This window comes from Equus asinus, chromosome 12 (assembly GCF_041296235.1).
Source record: "Equus asinus isolate D_3611 breed Donkey chromosome 12, EquAss-T2T_v2, whole genome shotgun sequence".
Taxonomy (NCBI): domain Eukaryota; kingdom Metazoa; phylum Chordata; class Mammalia; order Perissodactyla; family Equidae; genus Equus; species Equus asinus.
The window spans coordinates 41810710-41831717 of record NC_091801.1 but is presented as its reverse complement, the minus strand read 5'-3'; the positions used below and the strand labels follow the sequence as shown (position 1 = coordinate 41831717).

Genomic DNA, 21008 nt, shown 5'->3' with positions numbered 1-21008 from the left:
AACCACAGTTTTCTTCTTGACTCTATTGACTATTTTAGAATATAAATTGCATGGTATCAAGACGCTTACTTATCCCAGCCACCAAATTTCATGGTGGGAAAAAAAAAAAAAAGAAAGAAAGATAAAGTGAACACGACATTTGCGGAGATCACTGGGGGTAGTCTTCTCATTAATTTATTCAATGCCTTCTTTTCCTGTGTTTCAGTGTTTGGAACAGAACCAGATATGATCCGGGATGGATCAACCATACCAATTGCCAATATATTCCAGGATGTCATCCAAAAGAGTGTGCTGATGCTCCCGCTGGGCACTGTGGACGATGGAGAGCACGCGCAGAAGGAGAAAATCAACAGTGAGCAGGTTCTTGAGGGGGCTGATCTCTCAGTGTGCAAACCACAGGGTGTCCACATCAGTAACCTTCCGACATGCTGCGTATTTTAGATTGAATTTGTGTCATCAAATCTTCCTGTTTAAATTGTAGACTACTTTTCCTCCATTATTTGAATGGAAATAACAGTTTCTCTTTATTTCTTCTTTTGTTAGGTGGAACTACATAGAGGGATCCCAATTATTTGCTGCCTTTTTCCTAGAGATGGCTAAGCTGCATTAACAATGACGGGAACCTTCCAGCTTACATCTGAGCTGCTGACATATCCCCTCTCTCACATCCCTGGACAGCAATAGAATCTAAATATCCAGAGAATTTCTGTCCAGTAAATAATATTTTCCCTCTTTAATACGTCTTTGGACATTTGGACCAGTAATAAACTATTTTAAAGGTAGAGACACCGGAAATGGCTTAATGTCTCTGTTGCACACCTCTCTAAAGTCACAGCTACCTTCAACAACTTGATTTCCCCAAGTCTGGCCGAAGTAGTCCCCGGACTGGACTCATTCTGCCCTTCCAGCACAAGGATGGTTCTTCGATTAGACTTCTCTTGCCATTTGATTGGTGGAATTGCTCTAGTTTGCTGTGTCCTGAGGTGCTCAGGACACATAATCATTCATCCACTGACTGTCAGTACTTATGTCACCGTTGCTTTCACCACACATTCCTTTTATATTGTTAATAAAAACATTGGTCTACCCCACCGACTACCATGATTTCCCTGGGGGTTCATTTTCAGATGAGTTATTGAAGCGTGATACATATTAACTTCTTGCCTCCCCTTCACTTTTTCCTTTCTTGAAAAGTTTTGAAACAGAAATGACCAATATTCACACTCTTATGCCATTTGGGATTCCTTGTGAGAAGATGCGTCTATCTTTATTCTAAGCCTCTTTACCTTTGCTGTGAGTGACGCCAGCCCACCGCCCCTCCTGCATCCTGTTCTGTCTCACTACCCCATCGGTAGAGGCCACTCTCCCTCTGACACCTGCGCACATGGAAATTCACCACAGCAGAATCAGCCCTGATGGAATTTCTCTCACCCCGTTGGAATTTTACTCAGTGACTACATCTAAATAGTTCAAAGCTTTAAATAGCATCAATTTTAGACAGAGAACTGATCAACCTGACATCAGTAACACATCCCAAATTTGAAGCTGTCAGCTCAGGTTGCATTCATCAGTCATTTCAGTCGACCAGCTTGTTTGGCTCGATTGGATTGGATGGTGTAAACAAATAAACAAAAGCATGTAATTTTTCTACAGCTAAGTATAAGTAAACAAATCACTTCAGTCTTTATGAATTCACTATTTAAATAGCATTAATGGAGAAGAAGTTAAGGGTTTATTAAAAATGTTTCTCTTATGATTCCAAATAAAAACAAAGTGCCACACATTCCATCTCTTTGTGGGTGCTTGAAATGTCAGTTTTAAAGCTTGCTGCGTCATGTCTAAAACGGCTGGATCATGGGGCCAGCTTACCCTGCCTCTTGTCACAGAAACGGGACCCACCTGTGGCCTCAGCCTCGCTGAGGCATCCATAAGGAGCCACTTCTTCTCTGGTGCTGGACAACATCAAGTCCTCTTGGTTAAATATTCGCAGGTGTTTGGTACTCTTTACTATTTAAGCACAGTCCATGCTCGCCAGATTTGGTTGAATCTTGTGAGGTTTTCAGATTCCGTGGACCTACCTGATGTATTTGGCAGAGGTCCCAAGGACTAACTGTACACGAGGTTTCTGACGCCAATTTATATTTTAACAAGGGTGTTCATAGTAGTCAATTAACAAAAGTTGGTTGTAAAATAGAACCATTTCTGAGCAAGGGAACATCAGTTTTACCAAGTCACCAAATAAGAAGATGTATTTGCTGATCTTCATTCCTGCTGAATCTCTGAGACCTGCAGTGTCTTGGTCAATTATTCAGCTGCCACCAGGTGAGGAGAGGAGGAGGACGAATGAGGTCATTGAATCTAGGAGATTCCAACCCTGGGATGCCTGAGTCCAGAGCCGTGGTTTTCTGCCTCCCCGGGTCACGATGGGTCTCCCCAGCTCTCATTGATGGGTCCACGTTTTCTACCCAAACCCAAGCCATGTGGCTACCTGGGTCTTGCTGTGGTTTGGGAGCCAGATAGGAAGTATTTTCCAGACAGATTACATTCAGAGGGGTGACAGAAATCCGCCCAGTTATTAGCCACAAGACCAATTAACTAGTAATAAGAAGACAAAGAGGTTGGGGATAGAGAAATTTAAGTATTTGCTTTAAAAAATTTTACCAAAGAAGCATATGCACATGGATAAAGATGACCACCCAGTGATGACTCCAGGGATGGAGAGGGAGGAGGCGGCATCGCCCGGGGGTTACCCGCTCGGGGAGCCGCTGGAAGCGCCAGGTGGCCTTCCCGGTCAGACGCCGCCAGCCTCTCAGCCTGACGCGCGTCTCCCCTTCCTTAGATTGACTCCTTCGGCTTTCCGTTTTCCTCTTGGGGAGGGGTGGGCTTCCGGTTTCATCTCCGGAAGACGACGAGCCGGAGGAGTCAGTCCGAGGGGCCAGCAGGAGCGATTCCGTCGGCAAACGGGTAAGTTATTCTCTGGTCGGGCCGGGGGGGAGGTTTGGAGGCGGGGACCGTGCAGCGTCTGCGCGGGGCCTGGGGGCGGTGGCTTGAGGGCTCGGGCCGGGCAGCTGGGCGCCGGGAGTCCCGCCAGGGCCCTTCGCTCTTCCTCCTCCCTCCTCCCCCCGCCTCTGCTCCTCCCCGCTCGCCGGTCCCTCCGGACGCCGCCCAGACTCGCCCGACGCCCGCCCGCCGCCCGCGCGGCGTCGCAGCCGCCCTGCCCTCGCCGTCACCTGCTCGCTCCGCGAGCCGTGCTCCCGGGGACCCGGCGGGCCTCCGTTTCCCCGCGGGCCCGGGCTCTCGGCGCGGGAGCGGCGCCCCGGGCGCCCCACGCACCCCTGCACGCAGTCGGGGCGCTTCCGACCGCCTGGCTTCTCCGACTGGAACGCGGGCGCCCAGGCGGGGAGCTGCCCGGTGTCGGTTTCTAGTCCGGGCGGTGGTGTCCGTGGCTGCCCGCCCACTCCCTGTTTTCCCCAGCGCACCGATGCGCTGCTGCCACCCGCGCCTCCTTCGGTTGAGGATGCTGGTGCCCGAGAGCACCACGCCTGGAAGTGGACGGTCCTGGCCACTCAGGGTCCAGCTGCTCTCAGCAACTAGCGGGAGACCCCAGGCTGCCGCACGTCGCTGTTGGCAGCAGCGGGATCGTCCCTGGAGATACCCACCTCTTCCTAGTGGGCGAGCACGGCCTGAGGGTGCGTGCCCGCTTTCTGGAGCTTAGTCGGGGGGAGGTGGGTGCCAGGAGCTGCTGACCCCTGCGGTTGCGTTGAGTCTTGAATAGCCTGTTTATTGGGGTGGGGGGGTTCTGGACTAGGACATCTTGGCAGGGTTGGCATCTGTGGACACATATGTAGGATTATTTTCTAGGTAATCATAGCCCGAATGGTGATTGTGTCGGGACTTTACAGTCCGTGCCGGTGGAACTAGTTACAGTATGCACCTGGTTTGCGGTGAAGCGTTAGTCCAGATGCAACACTGCCTGGGGAAAGTCACTAACACGTATTGATTAGAACATCGTTAGGACAGCTCATTTGATGTATACTCTGTAGACTTCATGTAGCACGGCAGCCTTGTAGGGTCGGAATTACTATTCCCTTTTCACAAACTGAGACTAAAGTTAAACAGTTTGACGAAAGTTAAGATCAGGATTAGCGTCTCAAGTGTTTGTGACTCATTGTTTTTCAAGTTTGCTACATGTAAGGTTACTGACTCCTGCTGGCACGTGTGAAAAACACTGAGGCAAGGCTCTCTAGTAGCTGGTGTCTTCTTGCGTGACATGTAAGGCAGGTGTGATTATTACTGATAATACAGTGGCTCCTGGTGCCTTTTTTAAAAAACCTGTTTATTTTGGAATAATCTCAGATTTACAGAAAAGCTGTGAGATAGCACAGAGAGTTCCACTTGTATTCAGCAAAGCAGAGTGGCTCCACTTGAGCAAACTGCTTCATGCCAGTCACCATTCTAGGTGCTGGAGAGAGTAACACGCTGCCCTAGAGGATTTCAAGGTCTGGTGGAAGAGACAGATCCATAAACAAGTATAGTGCCTTTTGCTCAGTGCTGAAGTGGAGAGAGGGGAGCACAGAGTAATTTATGTCTGACTGCCTGGGAAGGAGTGGCGCGAGCTTGCAGGATACAGCATTTGAGTTAGGTCTCAAGGATTAGTGGGTATTCACTTGATTGATGGGACATTTCTGCCCACATTCATGCTACCTAGGTTTGTGTTCGAAGAGAACTCTCTAACCTTTATAAAGCGGACTCTTCTTATTTGATTCTCCTCTGTCCGTCTTTCTCACATCTCCTCTGAGAGGTTTTTGTCATAGTTTCCACAGGCTGTGAGAAGAATCGCGGTTTATAAATCCATGACTAGGAGATGAAATTAAGCTGTGTTTCTTAGTAATGGAAGTATCTAGATCTGTACGTTTTAAAATTCTTTCTCTTTCATAGTTGCTGAGTACTTCAGTGGTCTGATCACACACATTCTTTATGCGAGGTTGGAGCACAGTTCTTCTGAACTGTGCCCACAGCAGAGGCGTATTTTGAGTGAGTGTGTTGGTCGTTGTGGGCTGCTCTAGGAAAACACCATAACCCCAGGTGGCTGAAACAACCGTCATTTACTTCTCCCAGTTCTGGAGGTTAAGTCCAAGATCAAGGTGCTGATTCCTGGTGAGGGCTCTTCCTTGCTTACAGCCAGCCACCTTCTTGCTGTGTCTTCACATGGCAGCGATGGAGAGAGAACTCTGGTCTCTCTTTCTCTTCTTCTAAAGACGCTGATCCCGTCTTGGAGACCCTACCGTTCTGACCTCATGTAAACCTAAGTACCTCTCAAAGACCTCATTTCCAACTACCATCACATTGGTGATTAGGGCTTCGGCATCAAAATTGTGTGTGTCTGTGTAGGGGGGGCGGGGTGCACAATTTAGTCTGTAGTAGGTGGGTTTCTTGGAATTTTTGTTATTATGAGGAATTGCTCCAAAATAGGCTTGATAGAGAACTAAATAGGAAACTGTAAAATTAGCATTTATATGGCTTTTGCTACAGCAAAGTAGTAAACACAATTTTATTTAAAATCAGAAGAAATTATTGTAGATACGTTAAGTCTGATTCAGAGGCTGGTGGATGCCAAGAAGAAATTTTAATTGTTTCATTTGGATGAAAGAGAGAAATACGTGGTGAAATACTGCAGTGGTGTTTTCACTTTTAGGCCTTATACAAATGAATGCTTTCATGGTTATCAAATTAGGGTGTAAGGACTGTGGTAGTGAGCTATTGCAGTTCCCTCACTGATCAGGAGGCTGAGCCCCACAGAAGCTGAGCGGCTAATGCATTGTAGAGGTGAGTGGCAGAGCAAGGATTGGAATCAGGCCTCCAGATTCACGGGGCCAGTCTTTCTGCTGTTCCATCAGTGGTTCTCAAACTGATGGTGCATCAGAGTCAGCTAGGGGGGCTTGTGAAAACGCAGATGCTGGGCTGGGTCTCTGAATCAGCGGGTCTGGACTGGGACTGAGAATTTGCATTTCTGACAAGTTCCTGGGTGATGTTAAAGCTGCTGACTCTGAGGGCACACTTTGAGAACCCCGGCCTTATGTGATGTTGCCTTTGACCTCTTCTAAGAGGCTAGTAAGTAAACGTCTGTGGGTTTATACCAGCTTGACCCTTCCTTGACGTTCAGAGAATCAAGTTCTTTAATTTTGTGTTGTGTACTGTAATGCACCAACAACATAATGATTAGAAGGAAAAATGTACTAGAAATGGAGTATGTTTTAGAGTCATTTTGGCATCTTCAGGGATAATTTTTGGAGATAATTGTAGAGGTCAGAACCGCTTATGCAAAGGGGATACACTTGAGCTCCTAGCAGCAATCACACTAAAAAGGGTGCCGGTATTGATTGCTAGATTGTATGGGAGTGAAAAGTTCCTTCCAGTTTTGTTACTCTATGTTTTTCTTTCTCATTTTGTGTACTGAAATGTTCTTAATGTATCAAAATCTTATCAGGCCCCAGCACAGTTCCATGCCCATAGTAGATGTTAAATAAATATAAGTTGAATTGAATTAAAAAAGATTAATAGGGAAAATGAGGTAGATTATTTATCTGGAGAGACTTCAGTGCCCTAGGAAAGTTAGTCGGCTCTCTAGATTATCCCAATCACAGGTTTTTAGTGAATACTTACAGATTATTCTTGTTTATGCCTTATTTGCAATTCTTGGGCTTTTTTTAGCACAATTATTGGAGGAGGTAGCATATTTTTTTTTTCCTTTTTCTCCCCAAAGCCCCCCAGGACATAGTTGTAGATTCTTCATTGTAGGTCCTTCTAGTTGTGGCATGTGGGACACCACCTCAGCGTGGTTTGGTGAGCAGTGCCATGTCCACGCCCAGGATTCGAAGCAACGAAACACTGGGCCACCTGCAGTGGAGCGCACGAACTTAACCGCTCAGCCACAGGGCCAGCCCCGAGGAGGTAGCATATTTTATGTAAGAGTTATTGAGTGATCCCCCATATCTCTTTATCATTCATCTGAAATTATTTTTACAAACTTTTTACTTTGAAATGATTATAGAAGTAGAAAAAAATGGCAAAAATAGCGCAGAGAATTCCTATATACCTTAGACCCAGCGTCCCTTTGTTAGCATCTTATGTAACCATAGTGCGGTTATTGAAACCAGGCAGTTGATACAGTTAATCTAAAGTCTTTATTCGGGTTTCACCCCTGATATCTTTTTTCTGGTCGAGGATCCAGTCCAGTAGCCCACACTGCATTTAGTTCTGGTGTCTCCTTGGTCTCTTCCAATTTATGACAGTTTTTTATCTTTCGTGACCTTGGTACTTTTCCAGAGTACCGGTCAGGTATTTTGCAGAATGTCCCTCAGTTTGGATTTATCTGGTGTTCTTTTATGATTAAATTGAGGGTTAAGCATTTTTGACAAGAATACCACAGTGGTGAGGTTGTTCCCTTCTCAGTGCATCATATTGGCACATGTGTGATGTAGATAGGTCTTATCGCTGGTGAATGTTAACTTTTGATCTCTTGGTTGAGGTGTCTGACATGTTTCTGTGCTCTAAAGAAAAAAATTTTCCCTTTGTAATTAATGACTCTCGTAAGTTTACTGATTGTAGTGCAGATGTTTAAATGAAATGAATATAGAATGTCAGAATCCTTTGAGCCTGACCCTAATTATGAGATCTTTCTTATCTTGGAGGCTTCATTATTATTTGTTAGATCCCAACATAGTAGGGAAGGGTAAAGCTGTAGACTTCTAGAAGAACAGTTATTTGTTCAAGAACTTGTACCTGATCTTGGTCAGTCTTAGTCTTGAATTGTCAACAGCGGAAGCTCTTTGTTCCAATTCTTTTTCTGTGGTTCTGCGATCTGTCTCGCATCTGTCTTCCAGTGGATGACTTTCCATAACTACATTGCGTTTCTTCAGATTCTCCCTAGAGCATTTTTGTAGAAGATTTGTGTGCTTCAGTTCATCACAAGGCAGTTGCTCCAAGTATCCTCTTGTTGACCCACTTCCTAGTCCATACAGCTGAGTGTGTGTGTTCTCTTTGTAGACTATGCTGATGAAGTGCTGGAGATTACATAGATACATAGACACATATAAATTGTCTCTATTTTCAAACTGTATATCCCTTTAATATCCCAACAGGAGTCAGTTGGAAGATATGTATGTGGCCTGTCTCCCTCCCCGTCATCCCCCTCCAAAGCTCGTAAGCTCCTTAGAAGCAGGGAACAGATCTCTTTTTGTTTACCAGTCACTTGCTTGGTGCTTGGCATACACAAGGCACTCCATAAATATTTGAGAATAAAAGAATATCATATGTGCATCTTGTTAACTGGTTTTAGAAATTACCAGACTATTGGAAACATCTTTCCACATTAACACAGCTATGTAATCATCATAGTATTCCACTATAGTCATGCCTTGCTTAACAATGGGGATACGTTCTGAGAAATGTGTCAGTAAGTGATTTTATCATTGTGCAAACATCATAAAGTGTACTTTCACAAACCTAGATGGTCGAGCTGTTGACACGAATAATCAATAATCATTCTACAGCGGGGAGTTTTATTCGAGCCAAGCTGAGGACTGCAGCCTGGGAGGGAGTGCAGCCTTCGTAAGTGCTGTGAAGAAGAGTGATTTTTCAGCACCATTGTATACCATTTCCAAACAGACATACATCAAGTGTGACAGGGGTACATTCTTTCAAGGGTTCAAGGAGATACTTTGTTATAGATTAGTACATACACAGTGGGTCAGCATGACCCCAGTGTCATGGGAAAGGACACTTACCTTCAAAAAGTACTGGTGTCATAAGAAGAGAGGCATTGGTTCTTACCTTCAAAGAGTACATTCTGGGGCCGGCTCTGTGGCTGAGTGGCTAAGTTCGCGCACTCCGCTGCGGCGGCCCAGGGTTCGGATCCTGGGCGCGGACATGGCACCGCTCATCAGGCCACGTTGAGGCGGCGTCCCACATCCCACAAGTAGAAGGGACTGGAACTAAGATATACAACTGTGTACAGGGGGGGTTGGGGAGATAAAGCAGAAAAAGAAATATTGAAAAAAAAAGAGTACATTCTTTATTTTGGGACAATATACAACGAACATTTGACAGGCTGTAAGTCAGGCTTCTTTGGTTTAAATAAAATTTAGTCCAAATCGCATTTAAACCAGAACGGCTTCCCCATACACCTCAATATATAAAATTTTCTTCTATCATAGCCTCCTACACATGTAGGCTCTGTGGTACTAATCTCATGGGATCGCCATCATCTACGTGATCTACTGTTGACTGAAACGTCCTTAGATGGCGCATGACCGTATATGGATGTGCTGCAGCGGCTTCGTCTGTAACCCATCCTGCGTTGTTGGAGATTAGGTTGTTTCCAATTTTTTCTATTATAAAGAGTTCCATGGTGAATATTCCTAAATATGTATTTTGTTCAGTTGTTTCCTTAAGATAAGTTCTGTAAAGAGTCACTGATAGCTCAAAGAAGATATGTATTTTAAGGCTTTTGATATATTGCAAATAACCCTCTAGAAAGTTTGTATAGATTTATATTCCAGCCAGTACTGTTGAGAATGCTCATTTTGCCACACTTTCCCCAATGCTCAACTTTCAGTTTTTTAGAATAAGACTAAATTTAGAGTTAAAACAATTTTTTTGTGTGTTAACGATTTGCACCTTTGTTTTTCTTCTTCTTCTCCCCAAAGCTCCCCAGTGCATAGCTGTGTATTGTACTTGTAGGCCTTCCTGGTTGTGCTCTGTGGGACGCTGCCTCAGCATGGCCTGATGAGTGGTGCCATGGCCCTGCCTGCAGCCAGGATCCGAACTGGCAAAAGCTGGGGCTGCTGAAGCCGAGTGTGTAAACTTAACCACTTGGCCACAGGGCTGGCCTCTTTTTTTTTTTTGTGGTATTTTTAAGGATTCTTCCTGGAGTATGGTGGGGTGGGGATCATAGTCTGACTAATTTGCTAATAACCCTCCAAGTTTTCCGTATTGAAATTATCCAGTTTTTGGTTTGCCTCGATGAGAGAGCAGAATAAACCTCAATAAGGTAGGGGTTAACAGGAATCATTATCCTCTCTGAAGTTATAGTTGGTCATATCTGTGGGCCTTAGCCAATAGGAAACTTCTTGAGAGTGGGATACATTTCTAATTCATATCATTCAGAAAAATCAACTACAGGTGAATTAAAGGCTTAAATACAGAAGGCAAAACTATGAAATTTTTGGAAGACAATGTAGGACAGTAATTGTGTGACTCTAATACAAGGAAGAGCTGCTTAAACAGATCACAGAAGGTGTAGACCATAAAGGCAAAGATTGACCGCTTTGACAGCATTAATTTGACAGCTTGTGGTTATGAAAAGAAACCATCAAGAAAGTGAACAGACAAGTCACAAGTGAGAATAGATATTTTCAGTACGTATTATTGAGAAAGGATTGTATCTAGAAAGGTAAACAGTGACAAATCAGTAAGAACAATAGAAAAATGGGCCTATGACCCAAGTAGGCATCTCACAGAAGAGGAAACCTGCATGCAGAGATTCTCGACTTCATTAGTAATGAGGGAAAGGCAGTTTAGGACCAACGTGGTGTATAGTTTCATAACATTGGGTTGGCAACAGTGTAAAAATCTGACAATGTCTGCTGTTTAGGAAGGTCGGAAATAACTGGAATGCTTACACACAACTGGTGGGATTGCAAATTGGTACCATAACTTTGGGATTACCTAGTAAAGTTAAAGATGGATGTACACTTTGACCCAGTGATTCTACTCCTGGGTCTTTATCCTGGAGCAGTGCTTCTAAATTGTGTTTTCAGCATCTCACAGGAACTTACTATAAATGCAGAATTGGGGGCTCCACCCTAGACCTATTGAATCAGAAGCTTTGGGGATGAGCCAGCTTTCAGTCTTAACAAGCCGTTCAGGTGGTTTAATGCATGCTAAAATTGGCAAACTGCTGCCCCAGAGAAACGCATGTATGTGAGTGCCTGAGGACATGACAAGAATGCTCACAGTTGCACTGTTTGTAAAAGGCAAAAACTGGAAGCAGTGTCCATCAGAGGAGAATGGATAAATTGTATTCCTATAGGAGTGCAACTGAATGGATTTTAGCCACCTGCACCACTGAGGATTATTGTCAGGAATATCATATTGAGGAAAAAAAGCTATTTCCAGAAGAATGCACATAGTGTTTTTCCTTTTTTAAAGTTTTGAAACATGTAAAGCAAAAGTCCATACTGTTAGGAATACAGATATGGCAAAGTAATGAAACAGATTAATTACAAACACATTCAAATTAGTGGGTAGCTCTATTAGAAGAGAGAAGGTGATAGGGATCCCGAAACGGAACTGAAAGATTAGGAATTTAATTTTTTTTTTTTTTTTTTTTTGGTGGGGAAGACTCGTCTCGAGCTAACATCTGTTGCCTGTCTCCCTCTGTTTTGTGTGTGGGATGCCTCCACAGCATGGCTGATGAGTGGAGTAGGTTTGTATCTGGGATGCGAACCTGTGAACCCAGGCTCCTGAAGCTGAGTGTGCAGAATTTTAACTGCTTGGTCATGGGGCTGGCCCCCTGAATTTAATTTTCTTAAACTGTGGTCTGTACTCAGGGTTTTGTTATGTTATGCTTAGTGCCTCGCACATATTCAAATTATTTTTTGTACCTGCCAAATTTTTAAAAAACATACACTTATGTCTTGTCTTTTTGCGAAGTCTGTCTACACAGGGACTATTCAGTTTGTATGAAAAAGATCTGGTGGGGGTGATGGTGGGGAAGATATGTTCTTGCAGCATTATGGTCTGAAAGTCCTTTCAGCAGTAGGGATATCAAACAGAAGATTGTTTTTGATGATGATGGTGGTTAATACTTGCTGAGCACTTGCCAGGTGCCAAACACTGGTCTAAGGACATTACGTACTGAGTTTATCCTCAGTTAACTGAGGATTGAGCCTCACAGTGAGCATATGGGGGTTGGTACCACGACTCCTCCTGTTTCCTAGGGGAGGAAAGGTGTGTGGATACAGAGGTGAAAACGGTAGAGGCTGTCTGACTCCTAAACACTCTGTCAGACCTGGTCAGAGGGAGAGACAGCCAGACAAGAGTGTTATGCCTGAGAGCGTTGGAGTTTCGAGACAAAAAGGGAAAGTCAAAATAGGAATGGGAGTGTGGAAGACTGTGGAGAGGGAAGGCTGTATATACCCGCATTTTTGAAGTTGCTTTCTTTATCTTAGTAGGTTTGTTTCTAAACCAGCGTATATGACTGTCATTCTAGCAGATGCTGAGTCCCTAAAGCAGAAAAGTAATTGCATTTTGTTTTTAGTTTTAAGGATTGCATCTTCCAGTTCATTAGAAATTGGTAAGATCACACCATAGGATTTGGGAAATCTTACTTCTTTGCTTAGGCAGTTTGGTTGCTAAAAAGGGCACTTTTGGGGACTCTCCCTTTGCCTATTGTTTTCTAGCCTTTGATAATTTTTTTTGTATCATAATTATCTCATATTATGAGGACTATTTCTTTTTTTTTTTAAAGATTTTATTTTTTCCTTTTTCTCCCCAAAGCCCCCCGGTACATAGTTGTGTATTCTTCCTTGTGGGTTCCTCTAGTTGTGGCATGTGGGACGCTGCCTCAGTGTGGTCTGACGAGCAGTGCCATGTCCGAGCCCAGGATTCGAACCGTCAAAACACTGGGCCGCCTGCAGCGGAGCGCGCGAACTTAACCACTCGGCCCCGGGGCCAGCCCCTGAGGACTATTTCTTAGATAAACATTGGTTATATTGTAAACTTTATTTTAAGCCATCGTAGTATGACAGTCACTCCTTAAAATTAACAAATACAGAAAAAATTAAAAGATGTACCAGAAGCCATAAGTCAAATTATATGAAACCAAATAGCACTGCTGTTTTTGTTTGGTATTCAATTCAGAGTGCTCAAATTGTCTAAACCACATGAACTGTCAAGCATTTGTAATTGTGTAATGTCATACTTTGCCGCAGAGTCAGCCCCTTACTAAGCTGACAGCCAGGAGAGTCCTTCCATAGCAGGGATGTCTGCATTTGAGACACATGTAGTGCTTGTTGGAGATCCGAACATAGGCTTCTTGAAACAAATTTTAAGTACTTCAGCTCTTCTGGTTTCAGATGCATTTTGCTGAAGCTGGATAATCTCAGTCTTAATTGCCAGTGCTTTTCAATGTGTTGCATGTTCCTATTTCTCTTTTATTTTCTCTTATATGCTTTTCCCCCCTTTAAACAAAAACACAAAAAGTTTTAAATAAAAACAAGTAAGGTAATAGGAAGCCTAATAGGAAAAAGATATTTATTGTTTGATGCATTTGGAATAATAGCAGTGTAATCATCAAATGTAGCCAAAGCCCAGCATGCTTGTCAGTTACTAAGGATAGTGGAAACTTTGTGTTTTAAACCCAGAGCAAGCAACAAACCACTTCTTTCAAAGTGTGTAATTCACTTGTGATTTCTGCTGATCGTGGATTCCGGACCAGAATTTGATGCGTATTATTGGATCAGTTATTCTAGAATGAGAAATCACAGTTATAGAAGTTCATATAACTATAAAACCATTAGAATTTAAACTAAGGTGGTAATCTACTTTTAAAAATAGCTTAGACAATTTAGATCATTCGAGGAGAGGTAGTAGGAATTATAGTCTTTCAAAAAATGAGACCAAATGGTTTTCATTAAGAATCTTGAGGGTCTGTAATCTGGTTTTCCATATGGGTGGTGTTTAACACCCTAGGATTTCAGGGTGGGAGGTGGAGGCAGTGTTTGCTAAAAGTGACATTCCTCAGAGTCATTTTGCATGAGAGATTGTTTTGGAATCCCTGTGTGACATCCCTATTGAGTGCAGTTTGTTTACTCTCCTTCCTGATTCACCTTTCTTCTCCTTTTTTCCCCTCTTCTCCACACTTCAGCTCTCTGTCTAGTAAATATATGTTAGGTTTATATTATTTTTTTTTGAAGTTAGAAGGGACTTTACTCCAGGGGGTCCCAAATCTGGCTCATCAGAATCACTCAGGGAGCTCTCTGAAACTACAGATCCTTGTCCTTACCCCAGACTCTCTTAATCAGGATCTCTCCATGGGTGGGACCAAGGGATTCATGTTTGGCTGATTAGCTAAATTGATAAATGATTGGTATTGGCTGTGGTTCCCTTGTGTTACAGACGTGGAGGTAGTAAGTCCAGGCATGCTCTTCCAGGGACAGTTGCATTTCTCAGAAAAGGTTGTCGAAGGTCTCGAAAAGCCTTCATTAATGGTAGAGTGACAAGCGATATGATAATTTTTGGGCATTGGTATGTGGCAGAGATGGCTAGCTGTCCATCTAAATCAGTTCTGTCCTTCCATAAGATACAGTTCTACAGCTCCAGGTTTCACTTTTCAGATTCCCTTGCAGCGAAGCAGGTATGAGTGGAAGTGGTAGATGCCCCTGTCCGGGAGGGGGAAATTTCCCCCTTATTCCTCTTGAGTTCTTGTGGCTGGCCTCATAGTAAAATTAACACAAGACAGATTAAAGAGAAAACTCGAATGTAATGCGTACACGTGGGAGATCATAAAATTAACGCTCAGAAGTGACCAAAGCAGGCAGCTTTTATACTTTTTACACACAGAAACACTAAATTTGTGAGGATTTGACAGGACAAAGAAACTTAGGTTTGGGTGCTTCATTAGTAAGCAATCTAAGCAGAGTTTGGACTTGTGGTGGTAAATTAGTAAAAAAGTAACAAGGTGTGTTTATACAGGCCTCTCCGCCCTGAATTCCACCCCCTCCCAGCCCCACCCTTTTTGCTTGAGGAAGATTGTTCCTGAGCTATCATCTGTGCCAACCTTCCTCTGTTTTATGTGGCATGACGCTGCAGTGTGGCTTGATGAGCGGTGCTAGGTCCGCCCCGGGATCCGGACCTGCAAACCCTGGGCCGCCGAAGCAGAGCACGCCAACTTAACCCTTATGCCATTGGGTCAGCCTCGTGAGGAAGCTGTTTTTCACATGGGAGATTCGTTTGCTGCTTTCAGGGGGAAATGGAAAGGGTCAAAATGCAATTTTTGCATCAGCTGCTTCTCAAATAACTAAGTCAAAATAATCAGTGTGCCATTGTAGCATACTTTGGGGGCGGTCTGCCCTGGGTCCCAGCACTGCTTTTGAGTCAAGATTGCAAGACTACTGTTAGTTATGTCTGACCAGATGCTGAAAGTCAAAGGTCAGCAGATGGAAGCAGAGCTGGTTGGGACCTGGAGAAGAATTGTCTCAGAGCACGTCTCGATGATATTTTACCAAGAGTCTGCTGCTTCCAGGCTTGCTTTCTTCAGTCAGCTGAATGCAGGGAACGAGGAAGCTCCAGGGCAGAGCTGCAAGATGGAAGGAGCCAGGATCCCTGAGTCGGCCTGGAACAGACCGCCTGCTGACCAGGAACACCTGCCGTGGAAGTTTACCAGAGCGAGAGAGAGACTTCTGTTGTGCTTTGGCCAGTTGTCAGTGCACTTTTTATACCAGTATGGTATTAGGGCATTATCTTCTTGTTAGATGGATTCTAGCCACTGTATCCAAATCTCAAAGGAAAGGCAGGTTCTGAGTATGTAGAAAATTAGTATTCTGCAGTTTTCCTTCTCCACGTGTATAATTCTGTTATCTATTCCTCAGAATGTAGACGTGTGATGTGACAGAGTTGGGACATTTTATTAGGCTGCAGTACTTTCTTAGAGGTGTAATCTGAAGGAGGCTACTACTCATGTGAAAACTGGTGAATGAGGATTTGTGATGCCAACTGTGAAGGTTGCCAGCAGTGGAGGAGAGACTGATCTTCAGAGCACTCTTGTTTAATAATGATCTTAGGGCTAAGAATTATTAGTTTTTATTGATTTCCTAGAATTTACATAATTGAAAAGTTAGCAAATGTATAAGGTGTGTATGATGTGGCATTTTCCAAACTTAAGTCATTTCCCTACTCCTTCATCGTTTCTGCTGTGTTTTATACCACAGCATTTTATCTCACTCTTGTTTTTTGTTTGTTGTTCTGTTTGTTTGGTAACGTCTGTTGCCAAGCTTCCTTTTTTTGCTTGAGGAAGATTCTCCCTGAGCTAACATCTGTGCCGGTCTTCCTCTATTTTGCATGTGGGATGCTGCCACAGCATGGCCGATGAGTGGTGTAGGTCTGCACCTGGGACCCGAACCCACGAACCTGGGCCACTGAAGTGGAGTGTGCCGAACTTAACCACTACACCACAGGGCCGGCCCCTTTCTCACTTTTTTTTTTTAAAACTTAGCATTGTCATAAGAAGTAATACATGTGGAGTCATAGGTTGGTGTGTTACTTTTTCCTAATATCTATTTGAATAATACATACTTATTTAAAAATCCCAACATGTGGTAGATAACTTTATTTTAAACGCCACTAGTGATATTTCTGTCATACTTGGGAAATACTGTTCACATAATGAATATTATTTTTTAGGATCTTCAGTGCTTAATCCATAAAATTCTAATAGAAATAGATGCAGTCACAGGAAACTAGCGGACGTACTGTGTCTAACAGGGCTTTGGTTACAGCTTTTTCCTATCACAGATTAGTATTCTGTTTGATTAATATCTACATTTGTTTGTGACTGAGGGACGACGAAAACAGTGTATTTAAATAATTTTTGAACAGTGTTAAGCAGGATGTGCTTCTAAAGTTAGTGAGGAATGGGCCTAAGGAAGTGCTAATGAACGTGAAATTAAGGTAAAAAAATCTTGGAAAATACTGATACTTGTGGTAGAGAAAGAATTTGATAATCCCGTGATCCGAGGGTGAAGAAGATAATGAGGCTTGAACGGCCCGGGGAAGCGTTGTTAGATTACTGACTTAAATTTCAGGTATTGAGGAAAGAATTCCAGTAGGGAAGTTTTTCGCATTTTCCTCCTCTTCTCCTTTTATTTGCCCATATCTTTTTGTTCACTTGAGAGTATGTAAGATGTTGTCCTGGGGACATTTCCTATCAGTGTCAGCAGGAAAGAGTACTTTGTTGGAGGGGTGCCCTGGCGATCCTTGGTAGCTGAGGAAGTACCCACGTGCTTCTTCTCTCCCCTCTCAAATGGTTTTAAAGTTCTAGAATTTGCCTAAACCATTGGATTTATATATAATTTAAATGTTAACTTCTTCCGTCATTTTGGTAAGTTTGTCCCTTGGTGTATAAATTAATACTTTAAATTTGTTCTAAAACATCTGTGTTTAAAGTTGAAAAGCAAGTTGCTTATTTCAGGTGTTCCAGAACTTTGTAGATGAGTCTTATACACTATAGACATTGAGCACATTGAAACTTAGTCTTTTTGGTTTTCCTTTTGAAGAGTCTAACTTCATATATAGTCCTGTTTTTGCTCCTGACTTCCTTTACCCATTTTTTAGGATTTGAATCATTAACACCCTATACCAGCAGGCAGGATAGTAAAAGCAGGCAAGGTAAATAAAGGAAAAGTGATAGAACTTCAGATGAGTTAATTTTGTAATTTGTGTTAGATCAGTTAAAACAGGAGTATGTTAAAATAGTCAAAGAACAATCATTTAAACTTTGGAGATTTTTTGCCCTTTTCTCACTTATAACAATTAATTGAGAGTGAGATGTGAGAGACACTGACAGAGCTTTAGTGAAAAGCAGCAAAATGGAATTCAGAAGGAGAATTTAGAGGGAAAACTTGAAAATGGAAATGCAGTTTTGCTAGGTGAAAACTAAGGAAAAGGGGATCAGGAAAGTTACAGAAAAATGATAGCATTCTCGAATGAATGGCATAACGTTTATAGAGAGAACCTGCTGAGATGGTGAAAGAATCTAGAGATGTGTGTGATTGCAAACCTCCCCCCTTTTTTAGCGAATAGACCGTTTAAACTAAATTAAGAAAAGGATATAAAGTCTGTTGTTTGTTTTAATATTTCAGGACTGATTTTATAGATGAAATTATATTTTACAATAAATAGGAAGAAGAATTTATGTAGCCTGTTCTATTTGATGTGAAACAGCAAATCTCGTCTCTCTGTAGCTGTGAAGAAAATTCGTTATAATGTCTTTAGTTGTAAGAGATGGTTTCATTGTGATTAGTTCCATTGATAATAAAACAACCTTTTCAAATGGCATACGACACGAATGATCGTGTGTGTCTGCTTTTAATGGCATTGAAACTTTTCATTTTCTGTTTTACTCATAGAATTTTCCTTTTTTTATGCTGTTTTCCTGTTCCAATAAGAATTTTCTTCCTTTTAAAAAAAATCAAAACAATTAGATGGAAATATTAACAAAGCATTAATTTTAAAAATACATTTTGAAAGGAGATATATTGAATTTTAACTTTTTGTGTAAAATCTTTCCTACTACACAAGATAGCTTTGTCAGAGGTGGTTAAGATCGCCATAAAATTGACTTTATTACTGGATCAATTTAATGTATTTGGAAAATAGTACTTGAAGTGTAGGACCATTTTAATAAAAGAAACGGCCTAGTAAGAAAACTGGGCTAATGTTACAGTTTATTTTTGTCCCATGACTTGTCACGTTATGTTGCTGTTAACTACATCCTCACGAGTAGTGTTGGGAAGGGGAGACTCTTTGATAATGAAAGGGGTGAGGTCTGTTTATTCTGTTACAGTCACCATGGCTTGATCCCTATTAGTATGGCTTTTTAATGATTGTTTTAGCTGTAACTTGAGCACTAAACAAATATTCTAATTTTTAACTTGCAGGCAAAATCAAATTAGGTATTTGAAACAGAACATGTGTATCCCCTGGAATAGGAACAGTATTCTCTTCTGACTTGAGTGCGAATTTTTTTCTCTCCGTCGATAGTTTTATTTACTCTGACCATTTGGGCTTAAGAGCACATAGTTCTAGCTTGTCTTCGGTTTGTCCTTGGACTCTGGCTGGGGAAGGTTATTTTTAGAAGTAGGCTAGACATGGCATGTGAGATGCTTTGGAGGTGGAACTTATCAGATGTGAGTCCTGTGACCAGAGGCCCCTACATCTCCGAAGTTTGAATGCCTCCTGCTAGGTGAGGGTGAGGAAGTTTTGTATTCTGTGTGGCCAAAAGGATTGTGACTCATTCAGCCCCAGTGGCATGTGGCTGTATAGGTGTTTACTGCATGGGCTGCCCCCTCAGGTTTGGGGAAGAGTAGAAATAGAGGTTGCTAACATTTCTGAGCTTAGCTGGACAGGAACTCATGGCTACTGTTATCTTTGAGGCAAGTTGTTTGCTATAAATGATTCTAGGGGCCAATAAGAATGAATGCCTTCATCCAAAATGAGGTTTTTCAGGAAACATGAAGACATTTCTTTTATTCCATACAAATCTAAATTTGAAACTCTCTACCTCGTGTCTTTGTTAGTTAGCTCTTTAATAATTCTTGATTTTAGTATCCCAGTTTTTCATTGTAAGCCGTGTCAAGTCTGGTTTTGGTAGTGGGAGAGGCATAAATGTAAATGTCAGTTTAGTAAGTTTTGAAATCTTTCAGAAGTTTGATGGGAATTCTTCTCTTCAACCAGTATACTTCATGGACCTCCTCCCGTGTCCCTTAATACTATTGTGATAGTATAGAACATTCTTGTTAAAGGTTGGAGGGTATAGGAAAGGAAATCTATGTAAAATATATACAAACGAGGGGTGAACTTGAGCCCTGTCTACTCTTGCCAAGGTGCAAAGGAGAGAGAGGGCATTATATTAGTTATCTACCGATGTGTAACAAATTATGTCAGAACTTAGTGGCTTAAAGCAAATAAGCATTTATTATCCCCCAGTTTCTGTGGGTCAGGGTGTGGAGTAGGCTCATTACCCAGTTGGTTGTGGCTGCAGTCAGGATTTTGTAGGGGCTGCAATCATCTGAAGGCTTGCCTGGGGCTGGAGGAGCTGCTCTGCAGGCAGCTCACTCCCATGGCTGTTGGCAGGAGGCCCCAGTTCCTCTTTGGCTCTTGGTAGGAGGCTTCGGTTCCTTGCCCCCTGGGCCTCCATGTGCACAGGCTGCAGAAGTGTTCTTGCGACAGGTCCCCCACTTCCCTGGGCGGAGTGATCAAGAGAGGGGGCAAGCAGGATACCGGCACCTCTGTGACTGTGTCTCCAGAGCCGAAAACCCTCACTGCTACTGTTTTCTGTCCCTTGCAAGCACTTGGTCACCAAGGCCAGCCCACACCAAGGGGAGGGAATTAGGCTCCACCTTTTGAAGGGAGTGTCAGAGAATTTGTGGACTCATTCTGAATCGCCACAGGCATTTTCCTAGTGGGGGAAGGTAGAGTTAACAGACTTACCCTCAGGAATGCAATGCAGCCTGTCCCTGGCACCTTGAGGAGGTGGGTTTGGCTGGACCCGAGTGTTCAGGAGCTGATCCCATTGTGAATAAACAACTATGTTACACATCCACTTGTGGTAAAATTGCTTCTGATGTTACCAATAAGTGGTTTTTAGGGTGTTAAATTTTACTCTTTTGTCACGGGAGAAGTTATTCAACTTGTGACCGTTAGCATTTTCATAGAAGAGTGATTTTTTTCTTTGTAGGATCAGATACTTTATTTTGTGGTCTCTGTTACAAAGTGATGTTTCTGATGGGAGAGTGTGGTGAGAGGAGGATTACATAAAGCACAGCTCCCTTTGGTTACCCTTAGGTTATGCACATGGTGTTTTGTAACGACAACGAATACTACAGTTTTCTCCTGAACAGACTATATATGGACTTGGTGGTACTTTATTAAATCAGGTAATCGTATAAGACATATACTTTCGATAAAAGGTCCAATTGAAAATGGTAGATTAAGAAAGAGATCTGAGCAGTCCGCTAATTTCCGTTTATTCCTGTCTTGCTCAGCTCGCAGTAGGCCTGTAGGAAGTCTTACCTGTCCTACCTTGCCCTTCCAGGAGGAGACTGTGCTGTAGGATCTCCACAACTTCTGGAGTTCGTCCTTTGTTGAGCTCCTCAAAGGGAAAGGGCAAAAGAGCATTGGGAGCTTTTATAAATGCACGTGTGTGCACGCCAGCCATGCTGCACACT

At 42.8% G+C, this 21008-nt stretch overlaps 1 protein-coding gene across 1 annotated transcript in view; it reads left to right on the top strand.

Moving 5' to 3' along the window:
* The first annotated feature begins 2874 nt into the window (after positions 1 to 2874).
* Positions 2875 to 21008, top strand: part of LOC123283956 (large ribosomal subunit protein uL15m-like) — a 64954-nt gene continuing 46820 nt past the window's right edge. The window contains 1 exon segment of the mRNA XM_070481345.1: positions 2875 to 2964. The gene's annotated coding sequence lies outside the window, so the exon portion shown is untranslated.